General features: G+C 35.6%; 1 long non-coding RNA gene across 1 annotated transcript; it reads left to right on the top strand.

The window, feature by feature from the left end:
• The first annotated feature begins 13,166 nt into the window (after window positions 1-13,166).
• On the top strand, window positions 13,167-14,149 carry LOC116405226. Its single transcript, XR_004218389.1, has 3 exons — window positions 13,167-13,356; window positions 13,817-13,891; window positions 14,012-14,149. It is a non-coding gene; the product is annotated as an uncharacterized LOC116405226 (long non-coding RNA).
• The last annotated feature ends 7,569 nt before the right edge of the window (window positions 14,150-21,718 follow it).

Raw genomic sequence — 21,718 nt, 5'->3', positions numbered from 1 at the left:
CACAAAATGGAGGGAGGAAAAAAAATTATCACAAAAAAAAAAACGCGCGGGAAAAGGCGAAACTTTTCGGATAATACTTTTCGCGACAGTTATTTGACGTCATAGTATTGTAATTGAAAAAAATTTTAGAGGCCTAGAACCACAAATGAAAGTCACGAATGAACCATCATCATTCTTCTTAAATCGCCACTAATCTTAAAAGTGCAAGCATTGTATATATGTTTAATTTTTAAAATAAAAAGAAAACAGTTCTAAAAAAGAAAATGGTTATCAATTCCTATCTGATGAGTTGTGGTAAAAATTATATCAATAAAATGAACAAGAAAAAAAGAAGTGTAAGGAAGGAAAAGTTGAATACCGTAGAACCAACGAATTTTGACCTAATCGGCTTAACTCTCCTACATTCTACAGGCTATTGTTGCTTCGGCCGTGAGTGAATATTTTCCTACGCAAGTTCTGATATCGAAGGAACCCAACGCATTCTGACCTAATTGGCTTAACTCTTCTACTTTCAACTAGCTATTGTTGCTTCGGCCAAGAGTGAAGAGTTACCTATACAAACTATCGATCCCGAAGGAACCCGACGCATTCTGACCTAACCACTTTAACTCTCCTACTTTCTACAGAAATTGATGCTTTGGCCAAGAGTAAAAAGTTCCCTATGTGAATTCTGATACGTAAAGAACTTGATACATTCCAACCTAACCAGCTTAACTCTCCTACTTTCTACCGGTTATTGTTGCTTCAGCCAAGAGTGAAGAGTTCTCTACGCAAGCTTTGATTCTGAAGGAACCTGACGTATTCTGACCTAACTAGCTTAACTATCCAACTTTCTACAGGCTATTGTTGCTTCAACCAAGAGTGAAGAGTTCCTTATGCAATTTAGGAACCCGATGCATTCTGACCTAACCGGCTTGACTTTCCTACTTTCTACGGCCTATTGTGGCTTCGGCGAAGTGAAAAGTTCTTTACGCAAGTTCTGAACTCAAAGGAACCCGATGGATTTTGACCTAACCCGCTTAACTCTCCTACTTTCTACCGGCTATAGTTACTACAACCAAAAGTGAAAAGTTCCCTACGCAAGTTTTGATCCCGTAGGAACCCGATGCATTGCGACCTAATCAACTTATCTCTCTAACTTTCTATGGGCTGTTATTGCTTCATCCAAGAGTGAAGAGTACCTAATGCACGTTCATGTCTCGAAGGAACCCGATGCACTCTGACCTAATCGATTTAACTCTCCTACTTTCTATGGGTTATTATGGCTTCGACAAAGATTGAAGAGTTCTCCACACAAGTTCTGATCTCGAAGGAACCCAACACATTCTGAACTAACCAGCTTAACTCTCCTACATGCTACGGGTTATTATGGCTTCGACCAAAGAGTGAAAAGTTCTCTACGCTAGTTTTGATCACGAAGGAACCCGATGCATTTTTGCCTAACCGACTTAACTCTCGTACTTTCTATGGGGTATTGTGGCTTTAGCCGAGAGTGAAGAGTTCCCGATAAAAGTTCTGATTCGGAAGGAACCTGACACACTTTGAGCTTTTCGGCTTAACTCTCCTACATTTTACGGGCTACTGTAGGTTCAGCCGAGAGTGAAGAGTTCACGAACAAGTTCTGATTCTAAAAGAACCCGATTCATTTTAATCAAACCAGCTTAACTCTTTTACTTTCTACGGGCTATTGTGGCTTCGGCCGAGAGTGAAGAGTTCCTCACACAAGTTCTAATCCCAAAGCAACTCGACGCATTCTAACCTAATCGGCTTAACTCTCCTACTTTCTACATGTTATTGTTGCTTCGACCATAAGTGAAGATTTCATTATGAAAGTTTTGATCCGGACGGAACCCTACGCACTCTGAGCTATCCGACTTAATTCTCCTACATTCTACAGGCTATTGTTGCTTGGTCGAGAGTGAAGAGTTCACCAACAAGTTCTGATCACGAAGGAACCAGACGCATTCTAACCTGATCGGCTTAACTCTCTTACTTTTTATGGGCTATTGTGGCTTCGGCCGTGAGTGAAGAGTTCCGGACACAAGTTCTGATCTCAAAGGAACTCTATACATTCTGACCTAATATGCTTAACTCTTCTACTTTTTATGGGCTATTGTTGCTTCGACCATGAGTGAAGATTTTCCTACGCAAGTTCTAATATCGAAAGAACCGAATGCATTTTGACCGAACTAGCTTAACTCTTCTACTTCCAACGACCTATTGTTGCCTCGACCAAGAGTTAAGAGTTCTATATGCAAGTTCTTATTCTGAAGGAACCCGATGCATTCTGACCCAACCGTCTTAACTCCCCTACTTTCTACGGGCTATTGTGGCTTCGACCAAGAGTGAAGAGTTCTCTAAGCAAGTTCTGATCCTAAAGGAACCCGACGCATTCTGACCTAACCGATTTAACTCTCCTACTTTCTACGGGCTATTGTGGGTTTAGTCGAGAGTGAAGAGTTGTTGATGAAAGTACTGATCTCGAGGGAACTAGATGCATTTTAACCTATTCGGCTTAACTCTCCTACTTTCTATGGTCTATTGTGGCTTCAACCGAGGGTGAAAAGTTCCCAACACAAGTTCTGATCTGGAAGGAACCCGACGCATTTTAACCTATTTTGCTTAGCTCTCATACTTTCTATGGGCTATTGTGGCTTCAGCTAAGAGGGAAGAGTTCCTGACACAAGTTATGATACCAAAGGAACTCGATGCATTCTAACCTAACCAGCTTAACTCTATTACTTTCTACGAGCTATTATTGCTTTCACCATGAGTGAAGATTTTCCTATGCAAGTTCTGATATCGAAAGAACCAAATGCATTCTGACCCAACTGGCTTAACTTTTCTACTTCCAACGAGCTATTGTTGCTTCGGCCAATAGTAAAGAGTTCCCTACGAAAATTCTGATTTCAAAGGAACTCGATGCATTCTGACCTAACCGTCTTAATTCTCTTACTTTCTACAGGCTATTTTTGCTTCCACCAAGAGTTAAGAGTTCCCTACGAAAGTATTGGTCCCGATGGAACCCAATGAATTATGATTTAACCACTTTAACTCTCCTACTTTCTATAGTATTGCTTCGGCCAAGAGGGAAGAGTTCCCTATGGAAATTCTGATATTGAAGGAACCTGACACATTTTGACCTAACCAGCTTAACTCTCCTACTTTCTACAAGTTATTGTTGCTTCGGCCAAGAAAGCATTCCCTACGCAAATTTTGATCCTGAAGGAACCCGACGCATTCCGACCTAACCGGCTTAACTCTCAACCTTTTTATGGGCTATTGTTGCTTCGACCAAGAGTTAAGAGTTCCCTATGCAAGTTCTAATATCGAAGGAACCAAATGCATTTTGACCTAACTGGCTTAACTCTCCTACTTTCTACAGGCTATTGTGGCTTTAGCCGAGAGTGAAGAGTTCCATGAAATTTCTGGTCAGGAAGGAACCCGATGCTTTTAACATATTCGGCTTAACTCTCCTACTTTCTATGGGCTATTGTGGCTTCAACTGAGAGTGAAGAGTTCCTGACACAAGTTCTGATCCCAAAGGAACTCGATGCAGTCTGACCTATCCGAGTTAATTCTCCTACTTCCTACGGGCTATTGTTGCGTCGACCATAAGTGAAGATTTCCCTACGCAAGTTCTTATATTGAAAGATCTAAACGCATTCTCACCTAACTGGCTTAACTCTTTTACTTCCAACGGGTTATTGAAGCTTCAACCAAGAGTGAAGAGTTCCCTACGAAAATTTTGATCCTGAAGGAAATCGACGCATTTCTGACCTAATTGGCTTAACTATCCGACTTTGTACAGGCTCTTTTTGCTTCAGCCAAGAGTTAAGGGTTCCTTACGCAAGTATGGATCCCGAAGGAACCCGACACATTCTGATCTAACCGCTTTAACTCTCCTACTTTCTATATGAAATTATTTCTTTGGCCAGGAGGGAAGAGTTCCCTACGAAAATTTTGATACGAAGTGAACCCGACGCATTCCGACCTAACCAGCTTAACTCTCCTACTTTCTACGGGCTATTGTTGCTTCAGCCAAAAGTGAAGAGTTCCCTAAGCAAATTTTGATTCCGAAGAAACCGATGCATACCGACCTAACCGGCTTAACTCCCCGACTTTCTATGCGTTATTGTTGCTTTGACTAAGAGTTAAGAGTTTCCTACGCAAGTTCTGATTCTCGAGGAACCCGATGCATTCTAACATAAATGGCTTAACTCCCGTACTTTCTACGGGCTATTGTGGCTTCGGCCGAGAGTGAAGAGTTGTCGAAGAAGTTATGATCCCAAAGAACCCGATGCATTTTAACCTAACCGGCTTAATTCTCCTACTTTCTACGAGCTATTGTGGCTTCAATCGAGAGTGAAGAGTTCCCGACACAAGTTCTGATCCCAAAGAAAGCCGACACATTCTGACCTAACCAGCTTAACTCTCCTACTTTCTACAGGTTATTGTTGCTTCGACCATGAGTGAAGATTTCCCTGTGCAAGTTCGGATATCTAAAGAACCAAACATGCATTCTGACCTAACTGGCTTAACTCTTCTACTTTCAACCGGCCATTGTTGCTTCGACCAAGAGTGAAGAGTTCCCTACGAAAATTTTGAACCCGAAGGAACTCGACACATTCTAAACTAATTGGCTTAAATCTTCGACTTTCTACGGGCTATTTTTGCTTCCACCAAGAGTTAAGAGTTCCCTACGCAAGTATTGATCCCGAAGGAACCCATCGCATTATGATCTAATCGCTTCAACTCACCTTCTTTCTACAGGAAATTGTTGCTTTCACCAAGAGTGAAGAGTTCCCTACGCAAATACTAATACGGAAGGAACCCGACGCATTTTGACCTGACCAACTTATCTTTCCTACTTTCTACAAGTTATTGTGGCTTCGGTCGAGAGTGAAGAGTTTCCTACGAAAGTTTGATCCTGAAAGAACCCAATGCATTATGACTTAATAGGCTTACCTCTCCTACTTTCTACCAGCTATTGTAGCTTCGACCGTGAGTGAAGAGTTCTGATGCAAGTTTTGATCCCAAACGAACCCGACGCATTCTAACCTAACAAGCTTAACTCTCCTACTTTCTACGGGCTATTGTAGCTTCAGGCAAGAGTGAAAAGTTCTCTACTTTCTATGGGCTTTTTATTATAAGTGTAAAGAAATAGGTGTATGAATTGGATGATGAACATTTTTTGAATTTTTTTTAAGCTTAAAAGGATATTTATGGAACTTTCAATAATTCATCAATATTTTTTAAACAGAACTTTTCAATAGTTGATGATTATTTTTTAAACAAAACTTTAGCGACTTTCATCTAAAACCAAAGACAATGGTATTTTTGAACCGTTTTCGAAAGTTTAAGGGCATCTTTCAACTTTTAAAAGGAGACTTTTTTGACACAAACCACTAGGGGTATTCTAACACTGACAACACTAACAACCCAGACTACCCATCCCAAATTTCGAGTATTATTACAAAATATGTTTTTTAACTTATGGATATGTTGAATTTTGATATTATGAAATTTTAGTAATTGATATGTGTGGTAAAAAAATTTAAGTGTTTAAGTTAATCAAGAATACACTCCATTTACAAGGAGTACAAGGAGTCCAAGTAGATATTAGTTGTGTTTGAAAAATTATGAAAAAAATGTCCTATTTTAAAAAAAAGTACAATCAAGTGAAATGTTACATAAACTTCACAACATAGTTAATAAGATAACACAATATTACAAGATTTTGTTTACACGTATACATACATATACTAGTGGTTAAAGTAAGATTAGATTTGAATGTATATTTAAACGAAAGTTATGCCATTCAACTAGAGTAATAAAATAACTAAAGAGCTCAATAAATTACAACAAATGTGATGGTACTTTGACACCAGAAGCTCAACCATTTGAAGGAAAGTTCCAAACAATGGATAAAAGGAAGCATACTAAAACACAAGTAAAACAAGAGGATTATTTTTATTGTCTTCCATTATCTGAGAGTGGAATGCAAACAAAGCAATGCAAAAGCACCATTCAAGACATCTGACTGATTTATACAAAGTGTAAATAAGACACCAATACAATGCTGAACATTCTCCAAAACAAGATGCAACATACACATCATTCATTTGGCTATTCAACGGGAATATGTCACGTTTTTTGCCATAATTATTCTTGTTTCATGTTTGCCCACGATGGCAGGACAAGACTTTTAGGTAAAGCAAATCCTGGTTTTCCAATGTCAAAAGGCCTTGGCCGCTTGCAGGTAATACTTAGTTTTCCATTTTTAACCTTAAGGTTGCACTTTATGTTTAAATTGTCCATCCGAACATCTTTTTTTTTCTTTTTCTTCTTTCCTTCGGGTAATAAAGAATAGTGACCTTGAAGAATTAAGAGAATTGGGGTCCGGCACCTTTGGCACTTTTTACCATGGAAAATGGAGGGGACTGATGTTGCTATAAAACGAATCAATGAGGTGTTTTGCTGGGAAACCTTCTAAACAAGATCGCAAGGTTGTTCATTTTAAGCAACTGGCTTTTCTTTTCTTTTGTTATTCGTGTATTTTTCTTTTTGTTCCTTGACTCAAGTCCTTTTTGTTGTTTTATATTGTACCAGTGAGAAGATTTTTAGAATGAAGCAATTAAGTTTGCTGATTTGCACCACCCAAATGTGGTACTTTTTATGGTGTCGTGCTTGATGGGCCTGGGAGATCTGTGGCCACAGTAACAGAATATATGGCCAATGGTTCGCTCAAAAATGCTTTGTTGAAGAATGAAAAGTAACAATTGTTCTCATTTTTCATACGTTTAATTTAATTTGTTAGAAGTTAGTTGCAGTATAATGTATCTTCACCCTTAGATTAAGCATAAATACAATTGATGCAGGAGTCTTGAAAAGTGGAAGCGCCTCTTGATTGCTATGGATGCGGCTTTTAGAATGGAACACCTGCACAGAAAGAATATTGTGCACTTTGATTTTGAAAGTGATAATCTACTGGTCAATCTTCGAGATCCTCATCACTCAATATGCAAGGTTTGTGTATTACTGATAATAGCAGAATCATCATTGTAGTGCATTCCATTTAGTTAAACTCTTGATTTGATTTTTAAACAAAACAGGATGATAACCAATTTTTATAGTTATTGTTGTAATTAACACAATTAATTGTCAAATAAAAAATGTATTTGACTATTAACATTTTTTTGTTTGACTAATTATAGTATGTTTTAAGAAGAAAATAAGCTTGGCTTGTCTTAGATATACGGGATAAAGTAATGTTTTTAACTAACAAATGCCTTAAACCAGCAATGGTCTCAATCTCCTCCCAAGACCTCTCAAAACCCTTACTCTCTAATCAAATGTTCCATTAAAAAAAATATAGTGAGATATTTCACAACCTTGATCGCATAAGACAACAATCTCTATTTCAAACCAAACTAACTCTAAAGGGCTCGACAAAAGTTGAAAATCAAGGTAGCAAACTGCGATCTCTAAAGGATACGATGTGATCTAAAGGAATGCTCCTGTGCTATAAATGCATGGGTGCAGTCCAAACACAAAGGAAGATTGTCCCTATATATAATAACTTTTTATAGGAAGTATTTTTGAAGTGTTAACTCATCTATTTCCAACGGGCTATTCCTACTTCGACCAAGAGTGAAGAGTTCCTTACGAAAATTCTGATTCCGAAGGAACTCGACGCATTTTGACCTAACCGACTTAACTTTTTGAGTTTCTACATGTTATTTTTGCTTCCTCCAAGAGTTAAGAGTTTCCTACGCAAGTATTGATTCTGAAGGAACCCGACGCATTCTTATCTAACTGGTTTAACTCTTCTACTTTCTATTGGAAATTGTTGCTTCAACCAAGAGGGAAGAGTTTCCTACGCAAATTCTGATACCGAAGGAACCCGATGCATTCTGATCTAACCAGCTTTACTCTTCTACTTTCTACATGCTATTGTTGCTTCAGCCAAGAGTGAAGATTTCCCTACGCAACTTTTGATCCTGAACGAACCCGACGCATTCGGAGGTAGGGAGCTGATTCCTAAGAAGTTGGTTAGTGTTCTTGTTCTGATTTTTTTACCTTCAGTTAACTACGTTGTTTCTGAAGAAATTAAAGTTATGGGATGTGATGCATGTTGGTAGGGAGCTGAATCCTTTCTTAGGAACGTTTTGGTGAGCATGGAGGCTGTTTATTTGAGTCGGAAGCCCACTGCAAAATCTGTTTTGGAGTTTGGTCGATCTGTTCATGATGATACAAATTTGTTATGATCATATTGCATTTTGAAGTTTTGGGGTATTTTTCTTCCATTTCTTTTCTACTTCCAATTTCATTTTCAATTTCTGCTTATTTTTTATTCTTTCTTATGTATATTATTTTCTAATGGTCACAAGTTGTGCAATGTCTTTCTTTTAAGTCATTGGCTACTTTGTAAAGAGAAAAACAAAGTTAACTATATCATCATTCTACTCTTTCTACCCCATTTCCATAAAGAAGCAAGAAACCAGCTAACAGGCAGATCGAACTGGCTTAAAGACTCAATTGGCCATTTAGTCTTTCGAGATTTAACATTCTGTCATTGTTGTCGTTGCCCTTAAATCTCCTCACAATCTCTTTGTTCTTCCAACAATCATTAAGAAAAATCTGTGTAAACTGAACCCCATGTCTTCCCTTCTCTTCCCACCGGCGAGAATTTTTCCCACTCTCCACTGCAAAACCCATTTTGGAGCTTATTCGATCAGTTCATGTTGATACAAATTTTTCCGAATCGTAATGCATTTGTAACTTTTGGAGTATTTTTCTTCCTTCAGTTTGTTTTCTACTTTCACTTTCATTTTCAATTTCTGCGTATTTTTTATTCTTTTTTATGTATATTGCTTTCTAATGGTCATTTGTGGTGCAAATTCTTTCCTTTAAATCATTGGTTATTTTGTAAATAGAAAAACAAAGTGAACCATGTCATCGTTCTACTCTTTCTATAACATTTCCATAAGGTTTATTTTGCAGTTATCGTTGGTTAGAGTTGTTCTGTTTTTTTCTGCTCTGATTTCATTGCATTGTTTTGAAGAATTTAAAGTTATGGGTTGTGATGATCCTTTCTTAGAAACGGTTTGGCATTCCTAGAGACTGCTTATGTGAGTTGGAATCGCACTGTAAAATCCATTTTGGAGCTTGTTCGATCTTTTCATGGTGATACAAATTGGTTATGATCATATTGCACTTGGAACTTTGGGGGTATTTTTCTTCCTTCCATTTTTTTTTTCTACTTCCAATTTCATTTTCAATTTCTGCATATTTTTTATACTTTCTATTGTATATTGTTTTCTAATGGTCATTTGTGGTGCAATGTCTTTGATTTAAGTCAATGGTTATTTTGTACGTAGAGAAACAAAGTGAACTATGTCATCGTTCTACTCTTTCTACAACATTTCCATAAAGTAGCAAGAAAACAGCTAAAGATCAAACTGCCTAAAACATTCGATTGACCATTTAGTCTTTTGGGATTTAACATTCTGCCATTCTTGTGGTTACCCTTAAATCTCCTCACAAACCTCTTTGTTCTTCCAGCAATTATTAAGAAAAATCCCTGTAAACCGAACCCCATGTCTTCCCTTTTCTCCCACCGGCCAAAATTTTTCCTTCCATTATTTGTTATGATCATATTGCTTTTAGAACTTTTGGGGTATTTTTCTTCCTTCCATTTTTTCTACTTTCAACTTCATTTTTATTTTATGGATTCATCATTCAATTTCAGCAAACCCACTGCTTATGGTCAAAAGCAAATTTAAGTTGACAATGGTTAGAAGATATAATATTACATTTACTCATAAGTTTTTGGATGAATTTGGTGATTTAACATGGTCTAGAGTGAATAGTTTAGGAGGTCTGTTAGGCCACCATTGTTATTTACTTATAATAGAAGAAAGAAAAATAAGGCACTTTAGGAACCAACAATAGTTACTTAAAAAAGATGACAGTTATCTAAAACAGGAAGTTAAATGAACGAGAGGGAGATGGGAAAGGGCAGGCAGTTTTTAGTAAAAGGAAGGGCCTGCAATACTCCATGAGAGATAGGGGAAGCAGAAGGCTCATGATCCTTTTCTGGTTTTAATTGTAGTATTTTTAATTTTGTTTATTTGTGTTTTGGAGTAGGAGGGTTTCTTTGTTTGTTGTTTGTAATTTCTATGTAATTTTCTTTTTATTGTAACATTGAGTTTCAAATATCAATATAATAGAAACACCACATCTGTGTTCTATCAAGGTTGTATGTTCAAAAGTGAGTAGATAGTTGAGGAGGTCCTTATGTTCAAAAGTGAAGTGAATTCTAGGTGATACAATATAAAATTTATCTTAACCCATCAGCTTAAGCTTTTGGGTGATTAAATGGTTTAACAATAATATGATTCCAAAGTAGAAATCAAGTGGAGAGGACACAAAGGCTAGTATTTTAGGTAAAGGTGAAGAAAGGTTCTTTATTCAATTTCTAATGCTGGGCTGTAGAACATAATTATGGTTGAAGTTGTAATAGTACTCTACTTCATTTGTACAATGTACTCTACTTCATTTGTACAATGCCTTCTACTTCTATTGTACAATGTACTCTACTTCATTTGTACAATGCCTTCTACTTCTATTGTACAATGCATACTAATTAAGTTGAGTCAACATTGTTAAATAAAAAAAGCTGCTTGATGTTGGTTGAGTCAACAATCAATTCTTTACTGTAACTAATGTTGAAGTTGTGTTTGTATTCTGTGATGAACTAGATGGATGGGCGTGGGATTGACTCATTAGCAAGATTTTACCTGTATTTTGGATATACTCAAAAAGAAGAATTATCATTCCCAGCCAAAAAGTTGAAAGCATTTTGGTTTTCACCTCCCTCCATTTCTAATGCTGTTGATGATGGTGATGGAGTCAATGGACCTCTGCCAAGAGTGTTCATATCACAAATTCTCGTGGATTACTTGAGTAAATAAACTCAAGGTGCGTTTCACCAAATTCTCGATATGCAAAAATTTGAATATATTTTTTTCCTGAAATTTGGCTACAATCTGTATCTTGGTGCTGCAGTAAGTGTATTGTTTTTTTTAAAACACAAACTACTAGCATTTTTATTATTGAACTGATGAACAAAAATTCAGACAAACTAATCATTTACCTCATTTTTCCCTCCTCTCAAAATACATCATGGAAAGAATAAAACAAACACAAAATCAATAACATGAGGCAAACCACAGTTTGAACCATGCACAATGCTCTCTCTTTCTAGACTTTTAATGCACGGTCATTCTGTTTTCCGGCACTGGTTGTAAAGCAGTTCTCACTTTCACGCCACCTCCAACAACTTTTGTGTTGATGTTATTATTTTCCATCTTCTTATGGTTAAGTTGGAGTTTTTCCTTGAACAACTTCCTCAGCTGCCTTAGGCTAGTATTATCATTCTTCACCACTAACTGAATGAACTTTGCTTTGTTCTGTTCTTTTTCAGCTTCTTCTTCCTCAGCATCTGGGTTGTCCATTAGCAAACTAATGGTTTGTTCTTCAACGGGAGATTTGGCTTCTATTGTTGGCCTAGGGAATTGGTTTGCCAATGATTGAACTGCATTGTTGTTGGAGGATGTGATAGTGATTTCCACCAAAGCTTCCTCACATTGAACAATGGCATTTGGGATTTCTGGTTGTGAGTCGATAGCTTCGACAATTATGTCTTTAGGAAGAGTTTCTTCTTCCATTTTCCATTGGATCTTGACATCAACCAAATCATCAGAAACATTCTCGGGGAACTCCTCCGTGGACTTATTGATAATTGTATCATCTTCTTCAGCTTGAACGGAACTTTTCTCCATTTTTGTTTCCTTCTTGTCTCCTTCAATGTCAGCATCTGATGCTACATTTCCGGTTGTGGGATCTGATCATTTTCATCTTGATCGTCTTTCACTTCCAAAGATTCTTCATCACTGCTCAAGGCATCATCTCCATCAACTTCAGTTTCTTCTTCCACATTTTCGTGGGGAAGAGACAGTTCTTCAGCAGAGTTATTCACGTGTGTTTTCTTCTTCAACATCTTCTTCAATTTTATGTTCCAATTCACAGGTAGACTCATTTTGTTGAGATTCAAATTCCATACCAAATTCTTCTGCAATGCTCGATTTGTGAACTTCAGTAACATCCAAGTCTTCAGTAGGCAGAGAAGATTTGTCAGATTCATTGATTTCCTCAGCAGAAATCTCCACAAAATCATCATCTTTCGAAACTTCATTTACTTTTTCATCTTCAGAGAAGCATTGCACATCCGAGTTAGCATGAGGTGCCTCTGTTTTAGAATCATCACACGCTCTTTGCACTAATTACATTTTCATCAAAAGATTTTAACAGATCATCAAGAACCATTTCTGGTTCCTTCTCTGAGAGTGCAGTAAGTGTATTGTTAGCAATGTAGTAGGCATAAGGTAGGAACATGATGCATTTTGTGTTTTATCCATCTAAGTTTTTGGTTTATGCAACAAAACCTTAGCTTGAATTACAACTTCATATCATTTTTCCTACTGCATTCAGGACATAATCAGAAGATACACTGAATGTTCTTGCATTGGGAAGAAGCATGCTGCTTTGGCTGGTTCTTTGGGTTCCTTCACATGGGAAAAGCCTTCACATTCAGAGTTTGAGCAATTAGCAAGGCTATTATTCTCCCATGACTCTGAAACTTATGTTATTTAGTTCACCATATTATCGTCGATAATGAACCAAATTTCATTTCTGAATTGCGATTTGACCAAGAATTTGAAAACAAAAATGCATATTGTTTTCTTTTTTATTCTTTTCTATTGCGTATCATTTTCTATTGGTCATTTGTTGTGCAATGTCTTCTTCTTAAGTCATTGGTTACTTTGTAAAGAGAAAAACAAAGTGATTTATTTCATCGTTCTACTCTTTCTACAACATTTCCGTACAAAAACAAGAACACTGCTAACAGGTAGATCAAACTTCGCTAAAATTCGTTTCCCTTCTTGGAAGATATTCGTCCATGCCTAAACCTGCAGCTGGAAACTGATTGTTCTCGATCATGTCCAGTGTGAACCCCCAAATGGATTGGAAGGATCAAGGGTGAAGGTTTATTTTCTTCTTATCGTTGGTTAGAGTTTTTCTTTCGTTTTCTTCTGCTTTGAGTCAATTCCATTGTTTTTTAAGAATTTAAAGTTATGGGTGTGATGATCCTTTGTTAGGAACGTTTTGGCAAGACTGGAGACTGCTTATCTGAGTCGGAATCCCACTGCAAAATCATTTTGGAGCTTATTCGATCAGTTCATGTTGATACAAATTTCTCTTGATCGTAATGCATTTGGAACTTTTGGAGTATTTTTCTTCCTTCCATTTATTTTCAACTTTCAATTTCATTTTCAATTTCTGCGTATTTTTTATTCTTTCTTATGTATATTGTTTTCTAATGGTCATTTGTGGTGCAAATTCTTTCCTTTTAAGTCAATGGTTATTTTGTAAATAGAAAAACAAAGTGAACCATGTCATCGTTCTACTCTTTCTACAACATTTCCATAAAGAAGCAAGAAAACAATAGTCTTTTGTGATTTAACATTTTGCCATTCGTGGCGATACCCTTAAATCTCCTCACAATCTCTTTGTTCTTCCAACAATCATTAAGAAAAATCCCTCGAATCTGAACCCCATGTCTTTTCTTTTCTCCTCACCAGCTAGAATTTTGCCCACTCTCCAAACAAAATCTTTTCAACCTTATTTTTCTTTACTACCCATTTCCAAAAATTTGATTTCCCTCCTCGAAAAATCATCGTCCATGCAGAAACCTGCGGCTGGGAGCTGATTGTTCTCGATCAAGTCCAGTGCTGAACCCCCAAATGGATTGCAAGGATCAAAGGTTAAGGTTTATTTTTTTGTTATCGTTGGTTAGAGTTTTTGTCTTTTTTTTTTCTGCTTTGAGTTAATTTCATTGTTTTTGAAGAATTTAAAGTTGTGGGTTGTGCTGATTCTTTCTTAGGAACGTTTTGGAAAACCTGGAGACTGCAAATCTGAGACGAAATTCTACTCAAAATCCGTTTTGGAGCTTGTTCTATCTGTTCATGGTGAATCAAGTCCGTTTTGTTCTGCTTGCACTTTCATTTTGAATTTTTGCATATTTTTTTCTTTTCGATGTATATTGTTTTCTAATGGGCATTTAGTGTGCAATGTCTTTCTTTTAAGTCATTGGTTACTTTGTAAAGAGAAAAAAAAGTGAATTATGTCCTTGTTCTACTCTTTCTACAACATTTACATAAAAAAGCAAAAAAACTGCTAAAACAGGCAAATCAAACTTCCTTAAGCATTCAATTGGCCATTTAGTCTTTTGGGATTTAACATTCTTCCATTCTTTTTGTTACCCTTAAATCTCTTTGTTCTTCCAACAATCATTAAGAAAAATCATTGTAAACCGAACCCCATGTGTTTCATTTTTCTCCTCATCGGCCAGGATTTTGTTTGGGGAGTTGACAAAATTCTGGCCGATGAGGAGAAAAATGAAACACATGGGGTTCGGTTTACAATTTTGTCAACTCCCCAAACAAAATTCTTTCAACCTTATTTTTCTTCACTACCAATTTCCAAAATCTTCATTTCCCTCGGAGAATCTTTGTCGATGCCGAAACTTGCGGCTGGGAACCAATAGTTCTCAATCATGTCCAATGTTGAACCTCCCATTGGACGACAATGATTAAGGGTTAAGGTGGATTTTTTTGTTATCGTTGGTTAGAATTCTTGTTGTGTTTTTTCTGCCTTGATTTAATTCCATTGTTTTTGAAGAATTTAAAGTTATAGGTTTGTGATGCATGTTGATGGGAAGCTGAATCCTTTGTTCGGAAAGTTTTGGTCAACATGGATGCAATTTGTTGGAGTCAGAATCCCATTGCAAAATCTGTTTTGGGGATTGTTCAATTTGTTCATGATGATACAACTTGTTATGTTCACATTGCATTTATAACTGTTGGGGTATTTTTCTTCCTTCCATTTTTTTTCTACTTCCAATTTCATTTTCAATTTCTGGATTGAGCATTCAATTTCAAGAAACCCATTGCATATTTGTCAAAAGAAAATTTCAGTTGGCAAGTGTTTTGGAACATCAGGAAAAAATAATTGTATAGTTTATAAGTTCGGGTAATTTTGAGGTAGTTGTCCGGTAATGAATTTTTCTAAATTACCTTGACTCTACCTTAATATAGGACGTGTGTGTCTTCTAATTTCACTTTAGTTGGGCCTTTCTTTTTACTGGATCTTATTTTGTATTGGTCATTCGTTGTGCAAGCCTGGAGCCCTTCTATGAGTCGGAATCCCACTACAAAATTCGTTATAGAGCTTGTTCGATTTGTTCACAGTGAGACATGTTTGTTATGATCATATTGCATTTAGAACTTTTGGGGTATTTTTCTTCCTTCCATTTTTTTCCTACTTCCAATTTCATTTTTAATTTCTGCATTTTTTTTATTGTTTCTTGAGTATATTGTTTTCTATTGGTCATTTGTTGTTCAATGTCTTTCTTTTAAGTCATTGGTTACTTTGTAAAGAGAGAAACAAAGTGAACCATGTCATCGTTCTACTCTTTGTACAACATATCCATAAAGAAGCAAGAAAATTGCATATAGCCATACCAAACGTACAATTCAATTCCCATTCCTCTGTCTTTTCCCTAGCTTGAAAGAGAATTTCTTTCTTCCTTCTTCCTCTCAATTGGCCATTTAGTCTTTTCGGGGATTTAACATTCTGCCATTGTCGTTGCCGTTAAACCTTCTCACAATCTCTTTGTTCTTCCAACAATCATTAAGAAAAATCTGTGTAAACTAAACCCCATTTCTTCCATTCTCTTTCCACTGGCTAGAGTTTTTCCCACTCACCAAACAAAATCCTCTCAACCTTATTTTTCTTCACTACCCATTTCCAAAATTTTCATTTACTTGGAAATTCTTTGTCGATGTCGAAACCTGCAGCTCGGAATCGATTGTTCTCGATCATGTCCCGTTCTGAACCTCCCAATGGACTGCAAGGATCAAGGCTTAAGGTTTATTTTTTTGTTATTGTTGGTTAGATTTCTTGTTTTGTTTTGTTCTGCTTTAAGTTAATTGCATTGTGTTTGAAGAATTTAAAGTTATGGGTGAGATGATCCTTTCTTAGGAACGTTTTGGTATGGATTGATGTGGCAATATGGATTGATGTATCTTTTTCAAGTAAAAAATAATTAAAAGCTGATAAATACACAACATAAATTAATTACAACGTAGAAACAAAATAATTACAGTTGAAGAATGTGGATATTTTGGTATTTTATAAAATACCGTGCACGTGCAAAAAATACTATTTGCTAAAATTCAAAAGAAAAAGTAGTTTGTCATTTTTCAAAATGATCCATAAAAATGTTGTTATATCTCTTATGACAAAGAGTGTGAATCTACTAGTCCATATTCGACTTGTTTTTTTGTTGGTAAAATTGGATAAGACCGCATTATATTGAAATAAATACACTAATGACATTTTAAAACCAATAGTGATAGAAATTATAATTTAATTAATGTTCTTAAGTCAAATAAACATGGTTTAAAAGTCTTTATAAACACAATTAGTGTAATTGTTTTTAATTTTAATTCATTTACACATCTTTGTGCGTGTGTGAGTTTGTGTGGGTGCGTGCGCATGCGCATGTGCGTGTATGTGTGTGCGTTTGTGCGTATGTTCGTGTGTGGCTGTCGCGCGTGTGTACGTGTGTGTACACGTGCGTACATGTGTGTGTGCACATGTTTGCGTGTATGCACATTTTGTGCGTGTGCATGTGTGGGTGGGTGTGCACATGTGCTTGTGTGCAAACAAGTTGATATTTTTTAATGTAGACTTTCTCCTAGTTTTAAAATAATAATTTAGTTATCTTTATATTCAAACTATTAATGTTATTTTGAGATAAAGATGGTGAACAAGTTGATACTTTTTAGTTTTGAAATTCAATTAAGATTATTTCAATACAAAATCTATCGTTGCGATTTTAAAATTCTGAAAAATAATAATTTTGTTATTTTGAAATTCAATTTGGTTATTTTAAAATTCAAATTCAATTAGGTTATTTTGAAAATAGTAAGATTGTATAAAGTTATAAAAACTTGAACTTAGTTGAGTCTCGAGATATTAAGAAAAAAGTTATGACATGGGTTGATGTATCTTTTTCAGGTAAAAAATAATTAAAAGCTGATAAATGCATAACATAAATATATTACAACGTAGAAACGGAATAATTACAGTTGGAGAAAGTGGATATTTTGATATTTTATAAATTACCATGCACGTGCAATAAGGCTATATGTTAAAATTTAAAAAAAAAATAGTTTTGCCATTTTTTAAATTGACCCATAAAAACGTTGTTATATCTCTTATGAATAGTGTGAATCTACTAGTCCATATTCGACTTGTTTTTTTTTTTTTTTGTAAAATTGGATAAAATCGCATTAATTGAAATAATCACACTAATGACACTTTTCAACCAATATTGATAAAAATTATAATTTAATTAATGTTATTAAGTCAAATGAACATGATTTAAAAGTCTTTTTAAACACAAGTAATGTAATTGTTTCTTATCTTTAATTCATTTACGCAGTTTTGTGCATTTGTGCGTGTGGGTGTGTGGGTATGCGTGTGGGTGTGAGTGTGCGTTCGTGCGTGTGTGTATGCGTGCGAGTGTGTGTGCGTGCAGGTGTACGTTTGTGCACATTTGTGCATGTGGGTGGGTGTGTGTATGCGTGTGTGCATTCGTGTTTGTGTGCTGATGTGCACACGTGTGTGTGTGTCTGTATGTGTGCTTATGTGTGTCTGTGTGTGTGCGGACGCGTATGTGCTTGTGCGTGGGTGTGTCGGTGTGTGTGCGCTCATACGTGCGTGTGTACGTGTGTGCGCGTTTGCCCGTGTCCGTGTGTGCTTGTGTGTGAACAAGTTGATATATTTTAATGTTGAGTTTCTCTCAATTTTAAAATAATAATTTTATTATCTTGATATTCAAGTCATTAATGTTATTTTGAGATAAAAGATAGCGAACAAGTTGATATTTTTTAATTTTGAAATTCAATTTAGGTTATTTTAATACAAAATCTATATGAGATTTTGAAATTTTGAAAAATAATAATTCTGTTATTTTGAAATTCAATTTGGTTGTTTTGAAATTTCAATTCCATTAGGTTATTTTGAAAATTGTAAGATTGAGTGAATTTATGAAAATCTTGAATCAATTACTTGAGTCTCGAGATATTAAGAAAAAATTTATGATATAGGTTTATGTATCTTTTTCAGATAAAAAAATAATTAAAAGTTGATAAATGCATAACATAAACTAATTACAAAGTAGAAACAAAATAATTACAGTTGGAGAAGATGAATATTTTGGTATTTTAGAAAATACCATGCACGTGATAGAATGCTATTTGCTAAAATTCAAAAGAAAAAGTAGTTTTGTCATTTTTAAAATGACCCATAAAAACGTTGCTATATCTCTTATGACAAAGAGTGTGGATCTACTTCCATATTCGACTTGTTTTTTGTTGGTAAAATTGGATAAAACTCCATTATATTAAATAATTACACTAATGACACTTTTCAACCAATATTGATAAAAATTGTTATTTAATTAATGTTATTAAGTCAAATGAATATGGTTTAAAAGTTTTTCTATACACAATTAATTTAATTATTTTTTAATTTTAATTCATTTACACATCTTTATACATATGTGTGTGTGTGCGCGTGTGTGTGTAGGTAAGTGTGGATGGGTGTGCGTGTGCAAAAGTGCGTGCGTGCGCGCGTGTGCGAGTGTGCTTGCGTGCATGTGTATGTGTGCGTTCGTGCGTGTGCGCGTGTGCGAACATGTTGATATTTTTTAGTGATGAGATTCTTCCAATTTTAAAATAATAATTTCGTTATCTTGATGTTTAAGCCATTAATGTTATTTTGAGATAAAAATAGCGAACAAGTCGATATTTTTTAATTTTGAATTCAATTAAGGTTATTTTGATACAAAATCTATGTTGAGATTCTCAAATTCTGAAAAATAATAATTTGGTTATTTTGAAATTTAAATTCAATTGGGTTATTTTGAAATTAGTAAGATTGAATAAAGTTATTAAAATATTGAATCAATTAGTTGAGTCCCAAGATATTAAAAAAAAGTTGCAATATGGATTGATGTATATTTTTCAAGTAAAAATTAATTAAAAGCTGATAAATGACATAAATTAATTACAACGTAGAAACTAAATAATTACAGTTGGAGAAGGTGGATATTTTGTAAAATACCATGCACGTGCAAAAAATGTTATTTGCTTTAATTCAAAAGAAAAAATCGTTTTTCTATTTTTTAAAATAACCCATAGAAAAGTTGTTATATCTCTTAGGACAAAAGAGTGTGGATCTACAGGTCCATATTCGACTTATTTTTGTTGGTAAAATTGCATAAAACCGCATTATATTGAAATAATGACACTCTTAAACCAATATTGATAGAAATTATAATTTAATTAATGTTTTTAAGTCAAATGAACATGATTTTTACTCCTAAACATAATTATTGTAATTGTTTTTTAATCTTAATTCATTTACACATCTTTGTGCATATGTGTGCGTGCGCGTGTGCGTGTGGGTGAGTGTGCGTGTACGCTAGCGTGTGCATGTGTATGCGCGTGTCCGTGTGTGCGCATGTGCACGTGTGTGTGTGTCTATGTGTGCGTGCGTGCCCATAGAAAGTATTATGTGTGAAATTATTTGATTTGTGGAAGTTAAGTGCGTTGGAATGATATGTGGTTAATTCTGAAATTTGAAATCATTTTGTTAAAGTGGTAATTTTTGGATTGATTGGTTGGTAAATTAAATTTGTAAAGTTGAAAGTATTATGAGTAATTATTGTTTATGGGTATAAGCAAAGTTATAGACGAATAAGAATAATTATATTATGGGATAATATAATTATTAAGGAAACGAGAGAAGTTATTGATGATGGATTGAGTTAGTAATGAAGAAAGAGAAAAATTAATTGAAATAGAAAAAAATGAGTTCGTTGGGGAAATTAAATAATGATAATAAAGATAATGACAATAATAATAATAATACTTATTATTATTGTATATATTAAATAAGTCTCTCTCGTATTTCGTGCTCATCTTCTCCACCCCACTCTTTCTTCTTCACCATTTAACCCTAGAGTAGCTGTCGCCCCCCTCCAGCCATCATCGAATGCAGCACTCCGGTGAGAGAGTCCCTGTCACAGTCGCATAGTCGAAGCGTCACGGTCACGAAGCACAACCGTTCGTTTCTCTCCAGCCGTGTCGACGCGTGTTGCATCGAACCGTCGAACGACCCCTGTCTTCCTCTGTGCGTTCCTCCTCCACATCATCGGTCAGAACCCTCTCTTCCGTCGAAACCATCACCCGTCGTTGCCTCCACTCGCACAGCACCGCCGGACATCATCATGATTGACAGTGAAGGATGCAAGCTGTGAAAGTTTTCTTTTTGCGAGCCACATGTCAAGTCGTGTTAGTTCGAGTCGTATTCCTTCACCGAGCCTCGTGAGTCATCTCTGTGGATCCGAGCCGTTTCGTGTAAGCCATACGCGAGCCACGCGCAACCGAGCCATTCCTGTGTGAGTCGTATGCCAGCCGTGAGTCTCAAGACTCGAGCTGAAGCGTTGTTAGTCGAGCCACCTTCAGTTTTAGCCGTCTGCAACATATTTAAGCCCTTGGTGAGTTTTTGCTTAATTCTCGTTGGTTTGGTACACCCAAATAATTATTGTTTTGGGTCTAAAATGAGTTAGCACTGGAATGAGTTGAATTATGTTGTTTGAGATGGTCGTATAAATAGTTACTTTGAAAACCTATTATGATTTAGATATAGTATTATTTGTTGAGGCATGCTATAATCAAATATGTTACTTTTGAGTTATGTGTAATTGAGCTAAGATGTTGATCTTATGATAAACATGTATAGGCTATAGTGTTCTGTTAGTTTTGCCTATTAGAGTTGTACCGTATGGGGGTCCATCAGGGTCACCACCTATGTATGCATGTGTGACTTGTTTGAGATGTGATTCGACGGGATCACTTACAGTCTGACTCTCCTATAGGATGATTCCTTCGGGTTCACCGAGAGCCTAGATGTGTCCCTACGGAACCACTTGATAGTATGCGTTCGGGAGCGCAATAGTATGCGGTACCATGTTACAGGACTCTAACGAAAGGTTAACAGACACATAGTGAGACCACTATGGGTCTCTTACTAAGTATAAATTTATACTCACTCTTTTAAATGTTTAATTTCAGGTAAGGGTAGAGGCAAGGGCATAATAGCGAATGATAAGAAGTGATCATGATCGCCATAGGAAACAATTCAGTTTTCTTCCGCATTTATATTTCAATAGTTATATTTTCATAGGTTTATTTCAGAACTCTGGTTCAATTACTTTAAGTATTTCTTCTATTTTTGGGCCCAAACTGGTATTTTGATCAGTTATTTTAACTACTTATTATTTAAAGTTTTTCCTCAAATTTTAATTTATTTTCTATATTATTAAAAAAATCTATATTTACTTAAATAGTAATGACCTCAACCTTCTAGAAAAGTTGGGGCGTTACAATTAAAACTAAGTTACCTAGGTCATCCTAATGAATAGAAACCTACTAGTAAACAGAGTTTCATCTAG

The sequence above is a fragment of the Cucumis sativus genome, chromosome 7 (genome assembly GCF_000004075.3).
Source record: "Cucumis sativus cultivar 9930 chromosome 7, Cucumber_9930_V3, whole genome shotgun sequence".
NCBI lineage: Eukaryota > Viridiplantae > Streptophyta > Magnoliopsida > Cucurbitales > Cucurbitaceae > Cucumis > Cucumis sativus.
Note: the sequence above shows the minus strand (reverse complement) of the source record. Positions and strands in the feature narration are given on the sequence as shown.